The 25,857-nt window shown below is 42.5% G+C and overlaps 1 protein-coding gene across 1 annotated transcript in view; it reads left to right on the top strand.

Moving 5' to 3' along the window:
- The first annotated feature begins 1,211 nt into the window (after positions 1-1,211).
- Positions 1,212-25,857, top strand: part of BASP1 (brain abundant membrane attached signal protein 1) — a 53,113-nt gene continuing 28,467 nt past the window's right edge. The window contains exon 1 of the mRNA XM_051799338.1: positions 1,212-1,424. The gene's annotated coding sequence lies outside the window, so the exon portion shown is untranslated. The remainder of the gene's footprint in view (positions 1,425-25,857) is intronic.

The following is a 25,857-nucleotide window of genomic DNA, read 5'->3' as shown; positions in this document are numbered from 1 at the left end:
TTTCGCTCCTTCTCCATCGAAAATGCAAACCGGACTAATCCTACTGCACGCCTCTCATAGGGTCCTTGTCCTCAAGTTAATGGGAAACAGCCTGCATTGTTCCTGCTGAAAGATGGTGCTGCTGGCTATGAAGCCCTGGCGCAGCCGGACTGAGCCTCTTGAGCCAGAGCGTCCCGGTGGAGGTGCCGCCACGGCGGTTCGCTCCCAGCGGGTCCGTTCCACCGACCGTCCCAGGCAGTTGGGTCCCAGGTGCTGGTCCCCCGCCCGGAGCCAGCGCCCAGTACGGCTCATCCCGGCAGCTCCTGCCTGCTTGCCGCTCGGGGAGCAGAGGGCGCCCCAGCCCCGCGCATCGCCTGCCGTCGCCGGGCTCCCGCAGAGCGGAGTGGGCGCGGAGCGACGACCAGGGCGCACCCCGTCTCCGCCGCAGCCAGGTTTTAAAAAGAGGGAGGTGGGAAGGTGCGGGCAGTGTCCTTTGTTGCGTTGTGGCGGCCCCAGGGACGCTCTGGAAAATGGGGAGAGCTGGAGGGGTACCAGTCCTGAAGCCCCAGCGACGTTCAGGCCAGCTCTTCAGCTGCAGGAGCGCCCGGGAGACAGATCCATTCTCCTGAGAAATGGGCTGTTTTCCTCTATTTTGTTGCCTCTTGTGTTTAAAGGGCAGACTCTCTCCTTAAGCGTGCCAAGAGCATCCACGCACGGGGTTTTTCAGTCTCTTCCGCCCGTGCTCGCTCTCCGCCGGGCAGGCGGGCTTCCCGCTCCCCGAGAGGGCTGCAGGTGTAGGCAGGCAGCCCGGCTTGCCCGTTCCCTCCGTCGCGCAGCATCTCAGCTCCGCCGAGGCGCGACCCACCGCCCCACGGTGCACAGCCGGCCCCGCCGCGGCGCGGATGCGGAAGGTCGCGGAGCGCCCCGCACCTCGGCGTGCGACCCCGCGCCGCGCCCGCTCTCCTTGGGGCAGGGAGTTTAGCTGCTCCCTTCCCTTTTTGGGGGGAATGTAGGGGGGGTAATGTCGCAAGGTGCGCTCGCGGACCTGTGATCCAACCCGCCCCCCCCCTGCAGCCTGCACGGCTGATATTTAAACCTGGGGTCCGTGCGCCCCCTAAGCGCGAGCGCCGCGCAGCGCATCCCCCGCCCGCGAGCCGGAAAATAAATAAATAAGTGCGTGTGGCTTTTGAACTGCCCACAGACTGTCACAGGGAAGGGGGGAGGGAGGGAAAGAGGGAGGGGGAGAGAGTGAGAAATGCAGAGGCAGCAGCCGCGGTAGCGGCGGCAGTGCTCCAGCAGGCACTAGGCACTCCAGTCCCGGCGAGCGAGCGGGCGAGAGCCACAGCGCTCCGAGCGAGGCGAGGGGGCTCGGGGCTACCTGGACTCTCTTTGTGACACCCCAGCACACAAGCACACCGAGAGGGACAGAGGAAAAACACATAAAGGTAAGAAGCAGTGTATCTCATTTATGTCATTTACACAGCAGACCCCACGAGCTTTGTCATTTTTATCATTTTTCCCCCCCTCCGTTTTGTCTCGGATGTGGGGAGAGGAGATGTGCGTGTGACTCGGGAAGAGCAGGGAGCAGCCCGGGAGCCGCCTACTCGGGCACACTTTAGGAATATCGCTGCGAGGAGCTCGATTCCTCGAGAGGGGACCACCTGGGAGCGGGTTCGAGGCACACAACGGACCGAAGGCTATTCCATGAGATTTAAATGCCCGGGAAGGCTTTCTTGGGGAAGGGTGGGGGTAGCGGTGGGTGTGGTGGGAATAATAGTGGTTTGTGCCCAATTTCTTTTCGGTGCCTTTAGCCTTTTTTTTTCTTTTTCCAAAGAGAGGCTGCTTAAATAATAATAATAATTAAAAAAAAAAAAAAAGAAGATGCCAAAGCTCTCCACGAAAGGAAGCGCTGGGAGAAGAGCACGCACGGAGTCAGGAAGATGGCAGGGCGGCTGGGCGGGGGGCGGCGGTGCTGCAGGGGGAGCGTGGGGGAGATCGGCGGGGCGGGCGAGGCGCGGGGAAGAGGCGCGTGCCCATTGTGGCCGGCGACAACGCGACTGTCCCCGGCGAGGCGGCGAGAGCGGCTCGTGGACGAGCCGGCGGGTTTTAAGGTCGCTCTCGGCCGGGCAGCACAAGCCGAGGTTTAGGGGGGCTCGGCTGCCCCGCCGAGCTCTGCCCGCGCAGGGGCTAAGGACCGGCCGTCAAACACGGCGAGGACCGCCGCTGCCGCCCCCGCGGTGCGCCCCAGTGTGTCTGTGTCATGAATATTCATCGAATGCCGCCCCCCGCTTTCCACAGGTCCCCCTCTCCCCGCCGGCTCCCCGTTCTCCCGGCGCCGAAGCACGCTACACCTCCTCTCGACCTTTTTTTCTTGCGCCTCCCGCCCCGCGCCGCCGTGCCGCCTCTCCCCCACGCACACGCGTGCCTCTCGAACCTCGCTCCCGCAGGGAGCTTTGCCCGCGCCTCAGCTGGGCGTGGCGGCTCACGCGGGGCTGGGGGGGGGGGGCGGACACACACACATCCCCCTCCCCGGGACGCGCCCATCCTCCCGCCGCGCCGGGTGGGCGCTAAGCGGGGGGATGCGGTGCTGAGGGGGGATGCAATGCGGGGAGGCGGATGCGGTGCGGGTCGGGGGGGATGCGGAAGCCCCCACCGTCCAGCCCGCGCCTTTGTCTGTGCCCGGCGCATGCGCGGAGGGGCGGTGGGGCTGGGGCTGGGGCCGGCGGCAGAACAAAGGCGCCGCGCTGCGCCGCGACCCCCGGGCGCCCCACACGCCCCTTGCCCCCTACCAGCCCCGGGGGGATCGTCGGAGTGACCCCCCAGCCTTCACTCCCGGCGCTGCGCCCGGCTTAGCTTTGGCATCTGGTTCTGTGCCACACCCCCACCGCCCTCCCCCCGGCCATGCACACCCCCCTTCCCCCTTCCCCTCGCCGAGACAAAATTCGGAATTTTGTAAGGGGAAAAGGCCGCTGGTGCTGCCCGCCCCCTTCCCGCCCTCAGCGGGTTTCGGTTTGTGCCTGCGAGCGGCTGCGGGTGCCTCCAGAGCATCCCCGCCCCGGGCTCCAACACCCACCCCCGCTCCTCGGAGCGGCCCTGAGGGGCGGCGCAGGAGATGAGGAGCAGGGGGTCCCTCTGCAGCAGCGCGGGTATCCCAGGTTCGCTCCTGGGTCCCTTTGGTGAAAGAGGCGAAGTGGGTGCAGCGTACGTGCCGCAGTCGGATGCCCTGTGGAGCAGCCACGCCGCAGGGACGTGCTCTCCGCCGGGTTCCGTCTGGGGGAGACACGCGTGCTCTGCGTGCTCGGGCGGCCTCCTCAAGCATCTCCCTCTGCCGAGGGGAAGCAATCTTTCAGCAGGAAGATTTGTGTGTGTGTGTGTTAGTGCGACATCTTGAAATCTCTTTTGTTCGAATTGTTGCATCTCGCTGCTGGCATCGGTGCTGGTTCCTCCTCCTCCCCTTTTCCTTCCTAACTCTTGTCCAAAATTAGGATATATATTTCTCTTTAGGGGGAGCATGCGTAAGCCTGTTGGAAATGGATAGTTTTGTAAGCTAATGGCAGTTTCTGAACAGAGACAGCTGGTGTGTTTATCAAGCTGAAGATAAAGCTAACAAAAGATTATTGCCAGTGGGGTCCTAAACAAGGGATGACAGTGGATTTTATTGCTTCCCCTCGAGGGTGATGAACATTCACTGGAAAACATACACCCCAAGGCTCCTCGGCATGGCTATCGCTTGGTATTTCCAGTGTTTCCAATTAAGGTCTCTTCTGAAGAAGCCATCAGAGCCCTAAAATCTGTCAAAATGTCCCCTCTCTTCTTGCCAGATGCTTGCCAAGCACCACCTAGACTGGCAGCCAGGCTTCAAACTCTGAGGGGTTTTTCCCGGTGTAGCTGTTCCCCATTACGCACGGGACCAGGGAGAATGGAGTGGAAGTGCCATACTGAGGGAAGATGCGGCATCTGCTGCTACTGCTGCCCCCAGGGGAGACACCTTATCCCACACAATCCTTTTGTATTCAGGGTGCTTCTGAGAATTTTGGTCAGACTCTCCATCTTTTAGGGGTGAGGGAAAAGGAAGACGCAAGGACATGACCAAAGGTTTTTTTTCTTGCTGTCTATTCATTGTCTTGCACAACTTTGTAAGAGGCAGAAGCTTTGTTTCGAGATCTTCCCGGCTACTAGATTGTATGCAGTGAGTATTTTCTTTTTGTCTGGCTGTTTTAGTTTCACTAGAGAGCACCAACTCTGGTCTGTGGACAGAATAAACCCAAAATGTTGGGAAATTCATGGCGGCTCTGTCTGTTCTTGCATGCTTTATAAATGAAATAGCTGATCGTGTAATACAAGAAAACTGTAAATAGCTGCCAAAAAGCAATCATGCAGCAGTTTTTTCTGTTGATATGAACCTCTGAGTATATCATATCCAGTTAAAATAAAATCAACATTAAAAGGTAAAACTGGTAAAATTGCTGTTCAAGTTATTGCTGAAGCAATGATCAGGTGAAATTTCTGTTTCGCCCCTCCTTCTATGCTTCTTTGCATTTGAAATGCATCACCCACTGAAACAATCTGATGATAAATGATTGATTTATTTCAGAAAGGGGCATACCTTTGGGGCATACTCTTTCCCTGAGATTATATAGAGTATGCAACCTCCATAATTTTGAAACTGTCTCTAGAATTGTCTCTAGTCCTTAAGTATTTGTGTGTTTTGATCTTTCAACATTAAGTCTCTGGAATAAACTGTATTTTCCAAATGAAGCTGCTTCTGTTTGTGCTGTGTTCCACTGGTAGCTTCGCCCCATGCAGTGAACCATGAAGTCCTTCAGCAGAGCCTCCTGTGTACACGACAGCTTCTGTCAGAACAATGCTAAGTTCTTCCCTTGGGCAGGCAACCACTCATGGCCTGATGGGATGCATCAAGAGACAGAAGCTGGTTGCAGGGCAGAAACAGGCCTTCCCATGAAATCTTGGGAGAGTTCTGTGAGGCTTCATTTTCAGATATTCAGCTACCATTGAGCTATTAGTTATTTGGAAATGTGCCATGGAAAACTAATTTTACACTAATTTTGAAAGAAAAGAATTTCAGAATATTTCTTTCATTTTTTCCCCCCATCCATCTGCATGGAGAGGATTCCGCAGTTGTATGTGCACATTTATGCACAAATCCCAGGTCTTGATTTAGGTGGGTAGGCATAAATGTGGTATCCATGGGTACGCTGTAAATGTGATGGTTAAAATCTGAATTCTTCAAGTAAGAAAACTAGATGCTCTTCAAGTATAATGAAGAGTATAATAATCAACCAATATTCAGTGCTGTACCTTCATTCATACAAGGGTACTAAAGGCACGCCATTTTGAAGTATGCTACAGATGTATGGAAACAGATTTATAAGTAAAGAAAGATACTTAGGAGTGACTTGGGTTGCTGCTTCTGTGTCAATCAGGAATGACAAGGATGAGGTAACAACTAGAGAAATCACAGAAATTCCTGAAAGCATTAGAGACTTGAAAATAGAAACCATATGTAGCATAATTGGTATTTCATGCATTAGTAGAAAATGCTTTCAAGATTAAAAAAAGTGCAGGGAGAAGAAGAGGGGAAACACTTTGTGCAGAATGGAAAGGACTTTAATGTCTTCTTTACAACATCTTGTATCTCACAGCTCTCTTCCTTAAACACATGATGCCACCTAAGCTTCTTACTTCAAGATAGAGAAATGTGGTTAGTATAAAAATGTAGCTGTTGGCTATTTGATATGAAAATTCATAAGTTTAAAATAGAAACTGATTGATAGAAATGTGATTCCTTAAACATGAAAAATTCCTGACTTGCCAGAATCTGAAAATAAAATCCTTTGACTTTCTTCAGAACACCAGTAAATGTAAAGAGATACTGATTTGTAACACATGTGGAATGGTCAGGTTTTGCCTGGGAGCAAGATGTGTAGTAATTCCCTCTTAAGTACGGTTAATGGAATTTAACTCTGAGGAAACAGTTTTATTAATAAAAACCTTCTGTCTTGGGATAGAAGTCAGAGACTGATCTCTTTTGATGTGTTTGGTATTGTCTTCTGCAGAATAAAACTTAAGTAGGCTGCATAGTCGCCTGACTTGTTTAGTATAGGCTGCCAAGTACCCCACCGGTGCCGTAGTGTTGGGAAAGCCACATGCTTTTTAGTCACATGTTGCATAGTTTAGATTTTAGCCTGGTAAGTGGTGCCACATATGATTATGATCTGCTGATCCAGGGATTTTATTTTTTAACCTTTAGGAATCTTAATGTCTTTTCAAAAGATTTTATTTTACATACACTGCCCTAGCAGTTGTTCAGAGCAGCATGACTTGTTGCTTAATGTAAACCATAGGGCTGGTGACACGAGCTTCATTTTGATTAGAGACTTACTGTCCTTACGAAGAATACAGCACTGAATGTGTAATAAGACTGGGCCTTAGCCACCTACCTTTTGCTACTTATAAAAGCATGTTAATGGATGATGTCGTGATGGTGATTGTAGTCTACTGATGCATTGGCATGAAGAGGATGTGAATACAATATTGAAGTATAACCTTTTACTCCAGGCAAAAGTCTAGTAACTATAATGACAAAGATTTCCAAGGATTAATTTTAATGACAGAAATCTATGCCATCGCTACCTTACATTGCTGACGGAAGCCAATTCTGTACAAGCAGTAAAATCAGGGGGCTGCTGACTATTTCCTGTTTCAGTAGTTTTTAAATGCTCAGTGGGATGTAGAGCATAACCCCTATAGAAGGATAGAACCTGGTTATAATTTGTGAAATTATTTTCTGCTATTACTGTTTTCCTTATGTGAACGGTTAGTGAAGGAGGGGCTCATATTCCAAATTACATCTTGACCTTATTAACTATTTTAGGATGAAGTAGAAGATGGTGACATAGCAGGATGCTGTAGATGTGCGTCCGCTAGACAAATTTAAGGTGATTGCTGAACTATGGAGAAGAAATTAAGCAAAGTTAGACAAAATAAAGAATGGATCAACAATACTAGAAATGATGCAAGTCTCTCATCTAACTACCTTAGAAAAACACATGCAAGAGAAACTCAAATCAGGATGTAGAAAACTGTGGAAACCCATTACAAACATGTTTGGAAGAGTAACACCATGAGAAACGCTTTGGTACTTCCGTTTGCCTGAGATAGAACAGAGACTGAGAATTGCTACATCGGTTTCTTGTAATCATCTTCCCTCAAGGCAGTGAAGCATGTCATTACAGGAGAAAGAAAACAAAAACAAAAACAGGCTAGAGGTGGTATAAAACCAGGAGTCTGGAAAAGGATAGAGAGAAACCCATCACCACTAGATGAGATATTCAGATTATTTCAATATTTCCCATTCATGTGCAAAGTTTCCTATATGCAAAATTGCTGTATTTTGGCCAGTGATGGTAAGTACATGATTGAATTCTGCTGCTAATTGTGCTGAGCTGGTGGGAGGAGGCAAATTCAATGAGATCTGAGGTGCTAAAAACAACTCTTCTGGGTTTGTTGCTGTCACCAGAAAAAGTGAGACAAATGGGGAAGATGTGCTGGCTGCTCTAACCAACAGGTTTCCTAGCCAGATGTATTGAGGTTGTGGGGCTTGTTTTCCTTCAGCAGCATCGCTCAACCCTGTGTGTAAACTCTGCACCAGTGAATGTACACTCTGCACTGGGAATAGCTGGTGTCACTGAAGAAAGGGTGAAAGGTGGCTGTTGTCTATTGCTTTCCTTTTCGGATCTACAGGCCCTGTGAAACAAGAGAGACAGCAACTCTCCAGGGCACAAAACTCAAAATCCGGCTAGATTTTCCAGGCTCTTCCATCCCTCACTTTGAGAGATAGGAGAAGGTACCCTTGGTTTGCAGCTTTGTTTCACTTGGAGCTTTCACTACAAGCATATGAGACCTCTGTAGGATACTTGAGTGCTCAGGGTAGTCCCCAAGCCTATCATTCAAATGCCTAAATTAGCCGACCAAAGCAAATGTGGAAATATGGAAAATCTTTCCTTCTTTGCAGTCCACACATGCTCTACGTAGCTCCAGCAGCTGTAGCTAAGGACTTCCTGATAGCTCTAGAAAGCTGCATGTAGGATGTGAGAGTTCAAGGAGAGTGACAAGATGTCCTTGGCATTTTTTTATGACGAATCTGGTACTACTTGCAGGAAAAAATTTTGGTAAGAGAGATTTATCCATTCTTTGCTCCTATATTCTCATTTCCTGCCCTTAAGGATCTCTGCCTCGAAGAAAACTATCCTGCAGTGAAGAGGTATCAGCAGAAACCTTTTAAGCCTCTTGCAGCCATCTGATGTTCCACCAGTATTTTGCATCTTAATGATTTATTCATTTCTAGTTTCCCTAGGTAATATTTAGAGAAACATTCAGCTTTCGGCATAGTGACCCATGCTTTACATCCAGTTGCCTTGAACTGATGACATTACCTTAATGAATAATACTTTTAGAGCCATGCTAAATAAGAGCTGTCATGTGAACTGAAATATGATAGCTCACCGGAGTGCACTGTTTTCCTGTCCATGTAATAGCGTGTAAAAGCTTCAACAGAGCTCAAGAAAACTAATGATGCAGTATTTTTTTATAAGAACTAGAATAATTATTAAGTCACTGAAAGTTCAGCCGTCATTCTCTTCTGTGGATGAGTCAGTGACTGACAGACTCAGAAGAAATTATTGATGCTTCTAGCAAAAGGAATGTGGCGCTCCTTATGGTGTCTAATTCCTGACTGAACAATATGCTGTATTGACAATCCACTACCACATGATGTATTGAAAGTGGCCTTCAGTGCTGAGGTACCTTCTGTTACCAAGGGTTCAAATTATACAGCAAATCACCTACAGGTGTTTTTGCAAAAATGTCTTGGAACAACACTGTCACCAAGGCATTATGGAGAAGAGCAAACATAGCAGTCAACAAATGACAAACATAGTGGATCCGCCTTGCTTGAAGCAGGGTAAATATTGTGTCTTTAAATACCTACCATCTCTGTTCTAACTTGAAGTTGATATATGGAGGATGGTGTTGAGGGAAACAAGCTGGCTTTGCATGCTCTCCTGCAGCCACTGACCCTGTGAGGAAAGAGACTGAACATCTGAGTGCCTCACCATCTAAAACACAGAGATGACAGGGAGTGAAGGAAGTTCTGCACTGACAGATTTGTGGTTCAGAAAAAAAGTCTGTCCAGGAGTTTACTGTGAAACAATGACAATAAATTTACAGACCGAGAATAGAAATATTTATCTCAGCAGCTTTTATTTCCTTTCTACTTAAAAAACAAGTTCTTTGGCAAATTTTCTCCTTGTTAAAGAAACAATTTTATATGCTTCTATATCTTAGAAACTGTATTCTAATCTATTTGGATATACCATATTTTCCCTGTCCATATTTGTAAATGTGTCACAGTAAAAAAAGGCTTGGTGTCTTCAAGCTAATATTTACTAACTTTTCATCTAGCTTTGGCTCTGTACCCTTCCTTACCATATTCCTGTAGATAATTTATCTGTATTTCAATTAAATTATCATAGTGGTTATATTGTCATTTCCCTTTCTTACCCTTTCTAGAAGTCCATATTTTCAGCCATGAACTAACTCAACCTATTTCAGAGAACACCTTGATAATCAGTGACAGTAACATTCAATGTGTACTTTAGCAGATGTGCAGAACACGGTACGATCTATGTCCTAAGCTTAAGTGTGTGCTGTCATTCATGTATGAGTGGAGGCATGAGAACAGAATGACTTATTGTAAAACTTTAATTGTAAGCTTTATAACTAGTGCTACTAGACCCCAACTGTTTGCATGCATATGGCTCCCAAATCTAGATGTTCACTAGTGAGATCGTATCAACATGAGAACTTGGTCGTAAACAAAGTTTCATGCAAATACTGTAACAATATGGAAAACTTGGAGCTCTGCCAGCTGAAAGCATTCAACACTTTTAAACTTCTTATCACTTGAAGAAATATTAATGTGATTTCTTCTGTTGACTGAAAGGGAAGAGAATTCTTTCCTTCTTACACCTTTTAGTTTTAAGGAAAAGTGACTCTTGACTAAATTAAAAAGAAAAAACCAAGAAACCCAAACCTGTCTGTGATAGGTTGCATTGTCAGTCTTATTTTCAAGAAGAATTAGATTTTGATTCCTGTAGAAAATTAAATAAAGTGCTGCAAGATCATAATTAAACTACATTAATGAGTTGAAAAACCTTCCAAAACAGAGTTTTAGGGGAAACATTTGCTATTGTAATAGACAAAGCTTGTCTGTCAAGCTGTGGCTGTGCTGGGCTGCATATTGCATAAAGGCCAGTAGCTGTCACAGTCATACTGGCCTGAGTTTCTTTCATAGAGAAAGCCTTCTTTGGATCCACTTCTAATTGCTTGAGATTTTAATTGTGTCTAAATAAAGCATAACATCTATAAATGATGGAGACAACAACATGATTGCTGTGCACATTCAGTATGAGTGCCATCAAGATGAGGGCCTTGTTCAGGCCGAGTTCATGATGGCACATATATATGCCTTTTTTTTCTGAAGTACAAGTTTGTAGCTACAGAGTGAAGACACAAAATAGCCTTTGGTCACTGTGGAGGGTCCCCAGGTAGGGGGCCAGGGAACTGAGGAGGACTGATTTAGATCATCTGCTGTACATTGTGTTCCCAAAGAAGATCAAAAAACTCAAAGGATATTATTTTCATTAGAATTACAGCTAGTCATCTTAGTTAATTAACTCCTTACATAGAGAAAACTTACAGTGTTGATAGAACCAAAATAATAGATAGATATAAGATTTATTCACAGCCTGATCTCTGCCCATGAACGCTTTCAAGTTTTGAATACTAATGCTTGTTTTGAGTACGCTGAGGTTTTGTGCATTGGAACGAAAAACCACAGTCCTCCCTGGTCCTGAACTTCCTTTCCAACACCTTTGGAGTTTGACTGTGGGTCTGCTACCTTCTTCTCAGCATTTTACAAGTTTTTTTCTGAGCTACATGTTCCTGGCTTGAATCTCTTGCCTGTCTCACCCTGCTGTCTCTGGAAACCTCACTTTTGAGCAGACGTAGGTATTCTACCAGGGAAGGAGCTCCTCTGGTCTTCTTAAAAGTAACAAATAAAATGAGACTATCTGTGGGATCCTTCTGGGCAGTCTTGCAAAGACAGTAGCTTTGGTGGGACTGCATCCCTGGTCTGAAGAGGCAGTCATCGGCTGCTGCACAAATGATGTTCGTTGACTCCCTGCTCTGGAAAGGAGACCAAATAGCTAACTTAATTATTACAAATGCCCTGATTTATCTTAATTAATCTAGCCATAAGATCCTGGTTCCCTGATCTAATTAGCTAGGGAGATAGTTAAATATAACTTCATGTATCTAGGCACATTTAGCTATTCGTGGTTAAATCTGCTCACGGTTCCTAAGAGACTATATACTACAAAGTTACAGAGTCACAGTTGGGAATACTTTCTAGCTGCCCTTCATCTGAAGTAAAAAATACAGAGAGTTCATCTTAATTAACATGGTGGAATATTTTTTTATGTTAGTAATATACCTCGCAACTTACAATCCTATTAAAGCCTTTCATGGAAACAAGGAGTCATCTTTCTGTGTTTTGTCTCTAAGGACTAACAAGAATCTGTGGTACACAAGAAAATGGATTTCCACTGTTCAGGTAGATAAACATAACTTTAGACTGTACAAGGAAAATATTTACCCTTTGCTCTGTGACAAATGAAAGATGGCCAGAAACCTGAATTAAAATAATTTGAATAATTTATAATGAATAAAACATAGTAAAAATTCCTTGTCTGTGCAATCATTTCTAATGATGCAGTATGTGGTAGTCATAGGGAATATGTGATCAGAATTACTATAAAGAAGACTTTGTTGGCAAGAAAGGGAAAACAAGGATAACAGAGGTCCATTCCCTAGTTGTGTTGAGTGTTTAGAACCAGTATAGAATAAATTGTCTTTTAAATGTCCTAAAATGGACATCTAAGAACTTCCTTTCATATACCATGCATTGAACATTTAAAGATATTACTTGCATGGGTCATACGCCACATAAAAGAGAGATACTGTTCAAGTGGGTGCACATGTAAACAATAAGAGTGATCAAACAAAACTTATGAAGGGGAAAAATGTACACATTGGTTTTGTGCAGTGTAAAGAAGAGAACGATTATTTTTAGAAAAGGTAAGAAATAACCACTGAGAGATCACTTAAATGTAGCTCGTTCTGCCTTGGGGCAAGAAGAGGAAATATTTAGACTTCTCTTGAGGTGTCTTCCAGCCCTGTGGTTTGTGTGATCAGGCAGATGGGGAACCTTTGGAGCGAGGTAGTTCTTGATTGCAGAGAAATAAGTTCAGTTGAAACAAAATCCTTCCCAAGTGTACTAATTTACTGGCAATGTGTCTCAGCTCTGTTAAAATAGAGATCCAAAGATAAACCTTCTGCTAAGATCTTTAAGGACATGGTATATGCTAGAAAGAAATAGACAAATAAGGATTTTCTAGAGCTGGAAAGAGGATATTTAATTTATTGGTGCTGAACAGAATAGGTTGTTAAATGGAAATTTCTCATAGGACTTCTGACATCAGTCCTGAAATGGGCTGTAAGTTTGAGGCTATATTTCAAATTGAGGCTGATGTGCAAGAAGGGGAGTAAAGCTTACAAAAATTTGAGGCTTTCTGGTTCCAAAGTTTTATTTCAAGACAGTGATAAGAAGTCATGTGCGTATGTTTGAAAATTTTACTCTATTAGTCCAGGATGAAATTCTGTGACTGCATCTGAGGATGGTTTTGTACTTCTGATTGATGTGATGCTAGGACATCTTTTGTTACTTAATCTGTAGCCAGCAGAAACATTTGCTGGGTTGTTCCACAGATGAGTGGAGAATCTAACTGAGTAACAAAGGCTATACACATCTTTTCAACACATGGTTGCTGAAACTTACTGACACAATAACAATAGCTTTGAAAGTGATATAAATTAGGCTTATTTTTAAAGAAATGCTTGGTGTATTCATAAATGGTTTTGAATAGACTTAATGTCTTAGCTGAACAATATCTTTGTGCATTCTATCTATTGTGGGCAGGTGGGCAGCTGCTGTTGAAGTTCCTGGTTCAGTACCAGGGGCTATCCATGCTGTGACTAATTTGGACTGTGTGATTGAAATCAATCAATCTTCTTCTGCCTGAGGGCAACCTGAGATGTATTTAGTTTCTATATGTGCTTACTGGAAATAGTGTTGTGCTTTCAAGAAGCATTTTTAGATTTCGTACATGTGTTTCTGTCTAATGTACCAGATTCTTGGCTAGTTGCCCGTTTCTTGGTGTTATTGGAGATGAGGGAATGCTCACCTTCATTTAACTGCTAATTGTTAGGTTATTCAGCAACGTATGGATATCAAGCCATGCACAGCAGTGTGTTGGCATTTTTCAAAGTGAACCTTTCAATGAGTGAGGCATATTTAGGAGCAGAACTAGAGTGGTGGGCTTGATTCCAGTTTTATTCATGTTGTTGATCAGCGACTATCTGCTTTGAATCTAATTGAGTTTCACTAATGAAGTCAGAGCTGTCAGCCACTAGAATTTCACTGAAATTTGGATGGTTGGATGGGCAGCACTGATTGGGATCGATGCTCATATATATATATATACATATATATACATACATATATATATATTTAAAACACTGCTTGTGTTTGCAATCATAATGCAAAAGCATTTACCAAAACATTAAATCCCAGTGTTATTCATCTGCTTGCTTTTCTTTCTGTCCTTCTATTGGGTTCCTTTGAGAAACCAGAGGTAGAATAATTTGGATAGTGTCAATGTTGAAGGTAAGTTTTCTACTGCCTGAAGAGAAAGAAATATTATCTTTTTAATTTGTAGAAAGTAAGTGTGTGCAGCAGTGCAGTTTTTCTGTTGAAAAGATAGGTTATAAAATATGCCTTAGGTTAGGATTATTTTGATCAGAGACAAAATCCCTGGCATTAGATCTTGTTAATATTAATAAGCTCATATAAATGTACAGAAAGAACTGCAGAATGGAATGAGGTTTTATCCAGTTCGTGGGCCTCTACATGAGAAACGGCAGAGCTAGAAATTACAGCAGCGAGGAAAGGGATTGTGCCCTAGATATACTAGGTTATGCAAGCACATGCTACTATGCAGTAGCATATACTAGGATAGGTAGGGAGTGTCTAATAGTGCATACACAGGCAGTGCCCTCTTCTCTGCGGTAGATCTCTGTGTGGGAGCTATTGAATGAGGGTGGTGTGTTAGGGTGGTTGTGGGGGATTTCACTGCTTGTCCTGGGTTTGAGGCAACATCCTGCATCAGAGCTGCCTTCAGCTGTGTTTTGGTGGTTAATCTGGTTTTGGTAAAAACTGTTCACAAGTAATCCAACCAAGCCTGTTTCATCAGCTGCCTTATGAAGCTCTGCAGTGCAAGCGACAGATAGACAAGAAGAAGTACTAAAAATGACCACATTGGAACGTCATTCACAGGTTGATATATTCTAGAAAATAGTTTTCGTCTCTAAGTATTATGTGCCTGCTGACGTTTAAACTCAGAGCTGGTCTGATTTGTCATAGAGAAATACCTGGCAGGTATAAATCAGATATGGCTGGCATAATTAGTCTGCTTATACAGAAACCTTTTCTACTAAACAGACAGATGAAGGAAAATAAACATGAACTTTAAAATCAACACTCAAGTTCGTATTTCAGGATTTGAGTATGCTTTTGAGAATGCTATTTACAAAATCCTCTCCTATGAGGACATGCTGAGAGAGTTGAGGTTGTTTGAGCCAGAGAAAAGGCTCCAGGGAGACCTCAGACCAGCCTTCCAGTACCTGAAGAGGCCTACAGGAAAGCAGGAGAGGGGCTTTTTACAAGAGCATGTAGGGATAGGAGAAGGGGAATGGCTTTAAACTGAAAAAAGGTAGATTTAGATTAGCTATTAGGAAAAAAATCTTTACTGTGAGGGTGGTGAGACACTGGAAGAGGTTTCCTGGACAAATTGTGGATGTCCCATCCCTGGAAGTGTTCAAGGCTGGGTTGTATGGGACTTTGAGCAACCTGGTCTAGCGGAAGGTGTCCCTGCGCATGACAAGGGCTTTGGAACTAGATGATCTTTAAGGTCTCTTCTAACTCAAACCACTCTATGATAGCAAAAACATTTTCATTTTCTGCTGTAATGTAACTAGCCACTTAATAAAGACTACAATTTACAAGAGTTTTGAGGTTTAAGACCTAAGCACACAATATTATACAAGGTCTATGGACTAATGAGTATTAATTAAAGAAAGACATCTATAACATGGACAGTCAGGATTCCAGCTGGGGTATTAGTCTTGTCTCCTCTAAAACAAATGAGCACCATATTCAGCAGACTATAATTTTGTTTTGGTTGAGTCAGACTCAGCCTCTACTGACATAGCTGGCTACCCTGTGCTATATAAACTACCAACTGGCAAGAGAATGCCTCCACTCCAAGCCCTGACCGAGGTGTTGAAAGCTGAGGTTCAGGTCTGAACTGGGTAGGGAAGAATTAAAAAATGCTCTTTTATAGAAAAGTGACTCTCTTTAAACAAAGGGTGGCTAATTTTTTGCCTGTCTGACTGTACCAGCTTGTGTAAAAATGCTATAGATACCAGTCTTTAGGGAGACTGTACAGATTTTTACCATGTAGTTCTAGTATAAAGCCAATGTCTTTGTTTGAATTCATAAATGAAATGTGTACTCCTTCTGCCATTTTGCAGTATTTTATTTGTAGGAGTTTCTGGGAAGATGTTCAAGTCCCCAGCTGCCAATTAAGTGCATGGCATTAACCACAGAGCAGGTCCCACTACTTTACATTAGAGGCAAATTGCATGGTGTGAAAATTTAAAATTTATATTGCAAAGTGAGGGATTTCTTCCTTATTTATAACACCATCTATGGTGTTAGATACTTCCACTTCAGGGGTTAAGGTGTGACAGCTGAACTGAATCACCAGCTCCACAGGGTGGGCTGGCTGCATGCTCTCCCCTGTTTGCTTTGTTGTTTTCTGGCTGGGCTCCTTTTCTCCCAGCTCAGTGAGCTGAATTGCCTCACCCAGGGCTCAGCTATCGGCCAGGCCAGCTGCAAGGGAAGAGGAGCCTGCAGTAAACCCATCCCACTTGAAACAGCAAGCTATTTAGTTTGGCTGAGCTGTATCACCTAAATACACATTCATTTCAAGATTTTAAAGATTTTTAATGCTATTGCTCTATGCATGTTTTTCATCTAAACTGACATTTTTAAGGTGATCCATCTTATGACTAGAACATGGAAACATCACATTATGAAATTTAATAAATAATTTCACAAATTTTTGCAGATTAAACTCAGTTGTGAAATCTTCCAATAAAAAGCTTTTATTTTAAAACGTAGTAACTGCATTACTTCAGACCCAAAGAGCTAAATATGCCCGAAGACCACTGTATGTCTAGCAAGGGAGTTCCAGTGTGGGAAATCAGAACAGAGTTAACTCAGGCTGTGATCTTTGATGACCATCTACATCTCTTACATCTACATCTATTTTGTGTAAATGAAGACTGATTCAAATCTTAAGCTTCCTTTTTTTCTTCTTTTTTTTGGTTTTATAAAGTTCGATCCCTGTATGGGCCATTCATTTAAGAGTTGGACTCGATGATCTTTGTGGGTCCCTTCCAATCCAGAATATCCCGTGAAATTTCTGTAATGGAGCAGATCACAGGTGCTGTATATGAATATGAATTTCCTCTTTCCTATTAAAGCAAGCAATAACCCTTATGGTTTATCATGCAGTCCTTTTGTTTACATCTGAGTGAAGATTGATGTGTAAAGCTCAGGTGTGAGTAAACTGATATGATGAGTAGAGGGGTGCTTCTGACCATCCGACACTTTTGTGCCTTGGCTGGGAGCCAGACCTTTCAAGGGATATTGTGATCCTAGCACTGCAGCAGAGTTACAGAAGACTGACTAAATTCTTATTTTATGTTGCCTTTTGATTCATATGATAAGAATATTGAGTAGGTTGTTATTATAAAATTATTATGTTGCACTGGAAGCTTGGGTTCATACTTTCAAGTGTTTCTTAACGTTCATTTAATTCTGTCTGGAGGGAGTTGGGGGGATTTCCATCAGTTTTAATCAAAGGGCCTACATTTTAATTCCTAATATGTATTTATGATCTCTTAAAAAATTTTTTTCATTAATATGAGAGTTACTCATAGTTTACTTCAAAGGATAAGAGTATTTTAGCTTGACTGTTTCACCTGTAGTTCTTGATTCCCAATACAAAACAGATCATTGAGACTACAGGTTGCATTCCTTGATAGAATTAGATCGGTAAAGCAGCAATCAAAACATGTTGCACAAACCAAATTGCTACACTGATGCTGGTTTAAGAAATCCTTTTTATTGTAAACAGGAACTCAGCACTTTTTTGGAAATGTCTTACCCTGTGGATAGCTGCTCAGCATAATTTATGATTTCTCACTTAGCATGCTTATGAAATGACTATAAAACTGAGCTTCATTTTGTACAGGGCTTTTGTATTTATGTCTGCTGTGTCAGCCATTTGGCTGCAGAAAAATGATACCACTACCTCAAGGGAGAGTAAGTTAGCACTGTTAGCCAAAAATGAGACAGTTTGTCAGGACAGTAAGGTAAGTGAACTATTCTTCTGTAAAGCTTGTTTTATGAGATGAGCCCAGCAATCATACTGTCTTTTCATACAGTAACTCATTTGATACTTCCTGCCTACCGAAACTCCCAGAGAAGTCTTTTCTGCCATATCCTGAGGCAATGTGGTAAAAAGAAAGGCCTATTGATGGGATTTTTGAGAAACCAACTGCAAGTAAATGTATTTTCTGATTTTATCTGGAGAACAGTTGGACTGGTCCTAATCCATCAGATCTACAGCTTTCTGCTTGTTTTTACTGCAGTCATAAAAGTGGGAATCTGTCCGGAGTACATTTGGTAGCTTTAGAGGTGCAGGAGTTAGCTCTTTTCACAGCAGCACCATAGCCACATTCATGAGGAAGCTCTGTGGGAGCTAATTTTATCCTTCTGAGAATTTTAACCACCTCCTGGAGAATTTCGCATGTATTTTGCCCTACTGCTTCCACTAGTGTGGACGCCACTATGTTATGCTGCTCTGTGCTCCATATTTCTACCTTCCAACTGAATGTTTTAGTACTAGTTTACGTATAGTGTTGCCTGGAGTAAGTGTCCTTGTTCCATTCTTTTCAATTGAATTAAATTGAATAAAAATAATATTTAAAAAAATCTGTGGTAAATATATCAGTTTTATCTTTTATTTTAAGCTTTTTTTTTGCATACACAGCTTTTCAGAAATGCTTGTAAAATCTAACAGTCCCTCTAAACTTCAACGTTAAAAAGCTGAATAATTATAGAATGGCAACATGAGAGATGACAGTAACGATGGAGATTCTGCTGTTTTACATTTGCACAATTTTAAAAATGAATGGCACTCTAGAGAGTGAATCCATCCTGCAAGTGTTAGTGGGTCCAGTATCATTCCTTCAGCACAGATATTCAGCATAAATGCAGTTTATAGCAAGTTCCTTCTGTTAAAGGGAAAAGGACACTGACCCCTGTTTTCTGGTGGGTTCACTTCTGTAAAACAAACTCACATTGAATGAAGGAATGAAGCTTGTAGAAAATTGATGCAACTTATATTCAGATAATGAGTATATGGTTAGCATATCATCCCTGATAGAAATGCTAAAAACCAGCAAGGAGAACAGGCTGAAAAATAGACTTTGTGAATTAGAGTGAAGTTGTGATCTCATAGAGCTCTCTGGCTTGACCACCACTGGGTGATGCCATGTGCCTTCTTGGTGGTGAAGCTTCCCAGTATGGGGGGTGTGAGGAGCTGTGCCTGAGAGCTTACCCACCGGTCCTGCTGGGCAAGCTGCATGATTGTGCTGCTGGATCAAAAACTGTTTCCTTCTCCTTCTGCCTGTGAATTTTATGGCACCTTTACGCTGCTGGTGCTGCTGGGATGGCTCTGTAATGCACTAATAGTTTTGAGTTAGCTCAAGGTATGTGCTAGAGTTGCATAGCAGCACAGAGCTCAGCAGTCTGCAGAAACTGTGCAAGTAACACTGTGAACGCACAAAAAGTTAGCCCACACTGTGCTTTGGGGTAGCCACATGACTACCAGCACCTGGTGTAGCTGGTGTTAAAACCAGGCAGCATGCATCAGCGCTGCTGGTGGTCTTGTACGAACCTGTGCCCGATGAGTGGTTGGAGCACTCCAGCTTCTCACCTGTATTAGCATGTCTGATTGAAAATCTGTTTGTTAAAAAGACTCCAATGATTATAAAAGCTGCTGCCCCTGAGAGGAAAAAAGGTAACTCCTTGAGACAAGGAAAAAATGATATTAATTTTGAGCTGAAACTCAAGTGCTAATAATACCTAATCATTGCAGAAATCTAATCTGAATATTAACAACCCCCTCTACTCTTTTGCAAGGACAAACATTTCTTTCTGAATCTCAACAAAGCAAGCTTCTAATGTGGGTCAAATGGAAATCCTGTTTATTAAAAAGCTGCTAAAGACAACTAGATTTTTAATTTCAATGGAAGACGCTTCTCTGTGACCCTTAAAGGCATGCCAGTGGACTCTTCCAGCACACGCCTCAGTAAACAACAAATGAATCACTGAGGTGCTCTAACAAGGATTGATGTGTCCACCCAATTAGAGGGATATAAAGAGCCATCCCTTGAAATTCTGGGTTCATTTGGGTTGCTCTGCTATTTCCGCAGTCTAGCGCTGAAGCATTGCTTCAGGGGTATTGTTGGCCTCAACAACTGGCTTGTGTGCGTTGTCCTAGCTAACAAGTACAATTTTTGTACAAATATTTCTCCTATGAAGTACTCAAACAGTGAAATAAAAGAATAATGCAGAATGTCAAAGACGAATCAGTCACTAGTGCCTGTTTCAGCTAAGAGCAAGATCTTCAAATTTAGCACTGCTATAAGCATGATTGATAAGACTTGTTAAACACCTGTTTTCAGGGCTTGCAATTTGTTAATTTTTTCATGAGCTTAATTTTCTCATGCCTAAAATATGTGCAGTTTTAGTAGGTGAGAATGTGCAATGCATGTTGTATGGTATGAGTAATGCAACTGGTCAGATGGAGCAATGCGTGGAAAATTCATTAAGTATTTTGAGGCTGTTTCCTCTTTCTCTTGGAACAATGTTTCTGTTTTCTATTTCAACTGTACAAGTAACTTGCACTACTTCAGAAATAATTTCCTCACATCATCTTAAAAGAAAATTAAAATTAGATTGTTTTTTCACTCTACAGAATATTTCTATTCTCAGACAAATAGCTCCATTGTTTGCACAGAACAACACATAAAGTAAACTAGACAAGGACATCATGCAAATCAAGAATAAAACTGAGATCAGAGTATGTTTTGTTTTTCAATCAATTGTTGGAGCACTTCAAGACCACACAGGGTATCTTGCATGTACTGTTTAAGGGTTCCCTCTGACAAAGTGTGGTGGCAATTTACAATTCTCTGACCATGCTTTCAGGAAAACTGTATCATACTATTACATTTTAAGGTAGTTAGATATTGGCATCTGAAATTCCATTTCCTAGACCACAAGTGAAACCCAGATTTTTTGTCCAATTGCTTGGGCTAAGAAATAAATCATTACAAAACATATCATTAAGATATTCAACTAACTGTTATAGAAGATGCTTTAACTCCTCCCTTTTTGTTGCTTACTTTTATCCCTTCAGTGTGACCTGGGCCTTAGTAACTTAGCTGTAGTTAGCAGCTACTTGAATTCAGTTACAGGTATATGCCTGGATTAGATGGTGTTTTGAAGCCTTAGTTCATCATCTATGAAGGTCCTTACACCAAAGACCCAGCAGTGCTCTCAAACACATAATTATTACATAAAATAAGATTTTGCTCTGTTTTGTAGGTTTTAAAAAATTGAAAATGTAGTAAAAACCTAGTAGCTTAAAAAGCAAACTTAAATTCCTAAATGAAAAGCCTTGACATCTACCACTGGTGAAGAACGCCAAGCTCCTCAGTGCTCCTAATTATCCACTGAAGATAATTAGCTAACTGTCCTTGGACAAATGGTTATCCTAACTCAGATATGACAGTAATGAAAATGATCTGAGGATTTCTTTGAAGCAAAGATGAGAAATGTGAGCTAGAAACAGATTTTTGTAAGGTATTGCCTTTCCTCTTTGTATGTCCAGAACCCTAAATATCAGATGTTCAGTGAAGCTAAGCATGATATTTCAAAAAGTTGTAGATAATGAAAATTGATTTACACCAAGTTTACTGGAGCCAGTACCTTCAAATTCAGATTTGTGCTGTCTTTTAAGTCAGGAACCTTCCTGGTGTTTTGCCACTTCCTGATTTTTCACACACAACAAGACTTTATTTTATTAATAGATTGGCTGTGTTAGGAATTATTTGATCTGTTATTTCTACTATTTATGTAATCAAGTCACTGACCCACGGTGGAAATTCAGTAGCAGGCAGTTGTGATACGGAGTGTATGTGCCTTATGTCACTGGCCTTCGTGTCCATAAACTTAAAAGCTGCTGCTTGGCCATTCCTCTGCTTGCCAAATCTGTCTGTTTGCCAAGTCCTTGAGGACATAAAACAATTGACATGTTTTCTTATAATTGAGCCTTTTTTTTTTTTTTTGAGTGTGTGTGTGAGGCTTTTCCATTACAGCGGAAAAGAAGAAAAAAAGCAGCACAGTGAAAATATTCTGGAATTACTTCAAAAAATATTCCACTACAGCAGTGAGTGAGACCTCTGTATTTAAAGTAATCTCAGTAGAGTTAAATACTAGAGTGAGTGGAAAAACAGATGAACCGCGTGCTTATACTTGATCCATTACTGTCTGCCAATATGTGTGTTTTTTGCAATACCAGAGATTGTTTCACCTCTGTTCCTCTTGGGCAACTGCTTCGAGGCTGGACCAACATAATGGACAATTCTTCATTAGCTCAGGTAATGGGAAAAGAAGAGCAGAGATGGGAATGGCTTGGTAAAGAGAAGTTCGATTGTACAAAACTCCTTGGTTTTACCTCCTGTTCAGTGCCAGACCCAATCTAGATGTTTCAAAGACCTCCTGAATCTCGTCAGCCCTTTGTGAGGCAGCATGCAGGCACAGGCATTTATTCTTGCTTACTATGGGGTTTGAAACAAAGACCAAAATTTGTTTGTATGAATCAGGGATTGCCTTGCTACCTTGAACAGTCTCTTTCCTTCTTTATCTTCTTTCCCCCTGAACCCCTCCACCTTCCAAAGTCCAAACCAAAACAAGGTAGCAAAGATCATTCTCAGCTGGAGGCTCTCATCCCAGCACATCATCTCTTCTAGTCCCTAACAGGGTGATTTGCCCCGGTCTGGGACTTCTGTGTTTCTGCTCTGGGGATGTCGCCCTTACAGTTTGACATGTGTGTCCTGTTCCTTGTCACAGAAATGACCTCTTTCAAATATGTTGATTTGTTGTGCTGAACTCTCTCTAGTTAATGATTAGCACAGGCTTCTTTGCCATTTATATACCGTTTCCTCATCCTTCTCCCAAATCTTTCATGTCTTTGGATCTCAGGACTTTTCTTGCAGTCAGTTCCCATGCTAGTTCTGCTTCTTGTACTCTGACATGCTGCAAGGTAATCCCAGACCACTGCTTGACCATAAGCTCCCCTTTGCACTCATCTCTTCTCTTTCATCTCCTCTCCCTCTGTTCGCTCCTGCTTGGATGCAGATGAGGTGAGAGACTGCCTGGTGCTGCCAAGGCTCACGGGAAATAAACTTCCAATAGACACTGCAAAGCTTGCCAAAACCTTGCGCCAGGGCACAGGATAGTTTGTTCTGGCAGGCTATATGCTCACCAGCTTGCCAGCTGGCAGTGATTCTTTTGTGTACTTGTAGTATCTCAAAAAATATTGGTCCTTCCATACTTTGAGTTTATTTTAAATTCTCACTTACATGTCTTAAATTTTTTCACATCAGCTTTTCCATTGTGGCCTACAGGAATGGATGGAACCTGGTAGGCACACACTAAGTGCACACACAAGCTCAACACATCCTTGAGCAAGGAGCTCCTTTTGTTCCTTGACCATCAGCCACTTCAGTTGCACTGAGTTGAAATTCTTTCACTGGTTAAGGAATTCTCTGAGATAGATTACACCCCCCACAACCTCCTCTGACAGGTGGGTATGTTGCAAATCAGTACCTCCAAGCAGAAGTCTCTCTTTCTGGATTACCTCCTTTGCTGGAGAAAATAATTAATTTTAGCTGGCAAATACATTAATTTAGATACATAGAAAATTTCCTGTGTGCTTGATATGTTTGAAGTAGTGAATAAATGAGATATGTAAAATGGAAACAACTTACATAACAGTTTCACAGACCCATAGGGAGACCTGAATTTGCTCAGCCCTGCTCTGCTGAGTGAAATTCTTCAGTTTTTACCTTGCAAATACAGATGAAAACATAGAAAGTATATCAGACCAGCCATCTCTTGGCAGCTTCTAGATCTGTTATGAACTTTTCCCACTGTCATTTCTTAGGATGCTTTTCACTTTTCAGTGAATAATTTCAGCTATCACTTTTGCATCTTATCTTATGAAATACATTCTTATAAATGAATGTTTCACCCATATCAGGACCTCATAATTCTTTTCCTTCCCATTCCTGGATCAACTCACAGCTACCACTGTCAGTACTGAGTAATAATGAGCTTTTTTGCAGTCACTTCAGACCACTCACTGTAAACAGCTTCTATTTGCATCCGTTTGAGTCTTTAAGGACTCTGTATTCTAATACACTAGTGCACACAAACGAAAGAATATATAAAATGGAGCTATCTGAAAAAACTTCTTTTTTTTTTACGATAGCATGGCTCATTCAAAATAATACTGATTAAGTATTGCCCAAATCACTGTTGTACTTTTTAAAATTTATTTTTCTTTATTGAAGATACAGTAAAGCTGAATCACTAAAAGAACAAATTTTTTAAAACTATGTCACAACTACTGAAGTGGTCTCTGGGATGATTTTCCATACTGCCTCTCTCACTTGCAGTTTCCTTACCAGAATACTGATTAATTCTCTTGTGAAGTGCTAGTTTTACTGGAAGGGGGGCAGACCACCTGCTGTTTATACTTGAATCTTCATTACCATCTATGTATACTTCATTTTTGACACACTGATTGGAGCATGAGAGTCACTTGCTTGGGAAGCTGTGGTTGGGTGGGGGTTGGTCTCCCAGGCAACTATCAGTAAGATAAGAGGGCAAGGTCTTAAGCTCTACCAGGGGAGGTTTAGGTTGGATATTAGGAAGAGATTCTTTACAGAGAGGGTAATCAGGCACTGGAATGGGCTGCCCGGGGAAGTAGTGGATTCTCTGTCCCTGGAGATTTTTAAGATGAGACTGGATGTGGCACTGAGTGCCATGGTCTAGTAACCACAGTGGTACTAGATCAAGAGTTGGACTTGATGATCTCAGAGGTCCTTTCCAACCCGGCTGATTCTCTGATTCTCTGATTCTATGAATAATGCTGTGGCACTGATGGTCTTGCTTGTAAAACACCTTTCTCCAAGGGCAAGTGGGCTAGAATAAGTTACTGCATTTCTTAAAATAAATGCAGGATGGAAGTCATAAGGTTGACTGTGTCTATGAGGTGTTACTTTCTTTTTTATTCAGATTGTTGTGCTGAGTCTCTGTTGCTGCAACAAGAGTCAATTGCATTCCTGTGAGAAAGCACTGCTTATGCTGAATACACCAGAATGTGTAATTCAGATGGGAGGGATGCCTTCTTCAAATTATGCCAGGAATCAGTGTGTAAAATTTAAGAAATTGATTTATTGAAGAAGAGAGGAAATGCAATCCTGGATCTGGCATTTTTATTGTGTACAGTAGAGTAAACACCACAACTCCTTTTAATAATAAGACTGGTGCCTCTATGACAGAGTGGCACTTCATTTTAAGTTGTCTTGAATTTGGAGGATTTCTTTTTCTGAATATATTTTATATTTCACAAAACTAGTACTTTGGAAGTTTTGAGGATACTCAAGGTTTATGATTTATTCCTTATTGTTAGTTTTCATACTGACTTTCTGGCATTGAAATCCAATTTACTGATGTTATTTCCATCTCTCCTTCAGAAAGATGTAACACTGGTACTCTTTCTCTTAGCATGCCCAGGACAATCCCACAGCAAATTATTTTCCAGCTTTGTACTTTACTTTTACAGGGATTGTCATTTGGAGTTCCTGTCTATCTCTTTGCAGTGGCCAGTGTTCAGAAAGGAAGCTTAGCTTTCTCTGGAACTTGTTTTCTGTCATGGGCATTCTTTGTTTCAAAGTCTTTTTAAGGCAATAAAGTAAGCCAAATCCAGATGCTGTAGAGCCAGTTTCTTAAAACTTGTAGTTGTTGGTTTTGTAGAATGAACACAGCTAGAAGAGGAGGCAGTCCTACTCCTCCAGATCATTCATTATTACAGAATCTGATGTGTAAAATTGAGGTGGGAACCAGTTTGTGTTTAGGTATGGAAGCAACAGAATACAGACGTACCCTCTGAATCCTCTTTTCTTCTTGCTTAGGCTTGTACCAGACATGTTTCACACCACCCTGGAATGCGGTTGGAATCTCAAATGTTGAAAGAAAATTTTGATCTCCTACTCTTTTTTGCTTTTGGCCTCAGACCTGTTACTTTCAGGGTGGTGGCAAAACATTTCTGTGCAGCCTTTAGGAAGCCTTTTCTGGTTCTGATTGAAATTCCAATCATGTCTGAGTGCCTGCTTGTGTGGAGAGCT

Source organism: Manacus candei, unplaced genomic scaffold, assembly GCF_025592945.1.
Source record: "Manacus candei isolate 608988 ecotype Guabito, Panama unplaced genomic scaffold, ASM2559294v1 h1tg000049l, whole genome shotgun sequence".
In the NCBI taxonomy this organism is placed as follows: Eukaryota; Metazoa; Chordata; class Aves; order Passeriformes; family Pipridae; genus Manacus; species Manacus candei.
The sequence above is the reverse complement of the archived record's forward strand: the minus strand, read 5'-3'. Positions and strand labels throughout refer to the sequence as shown.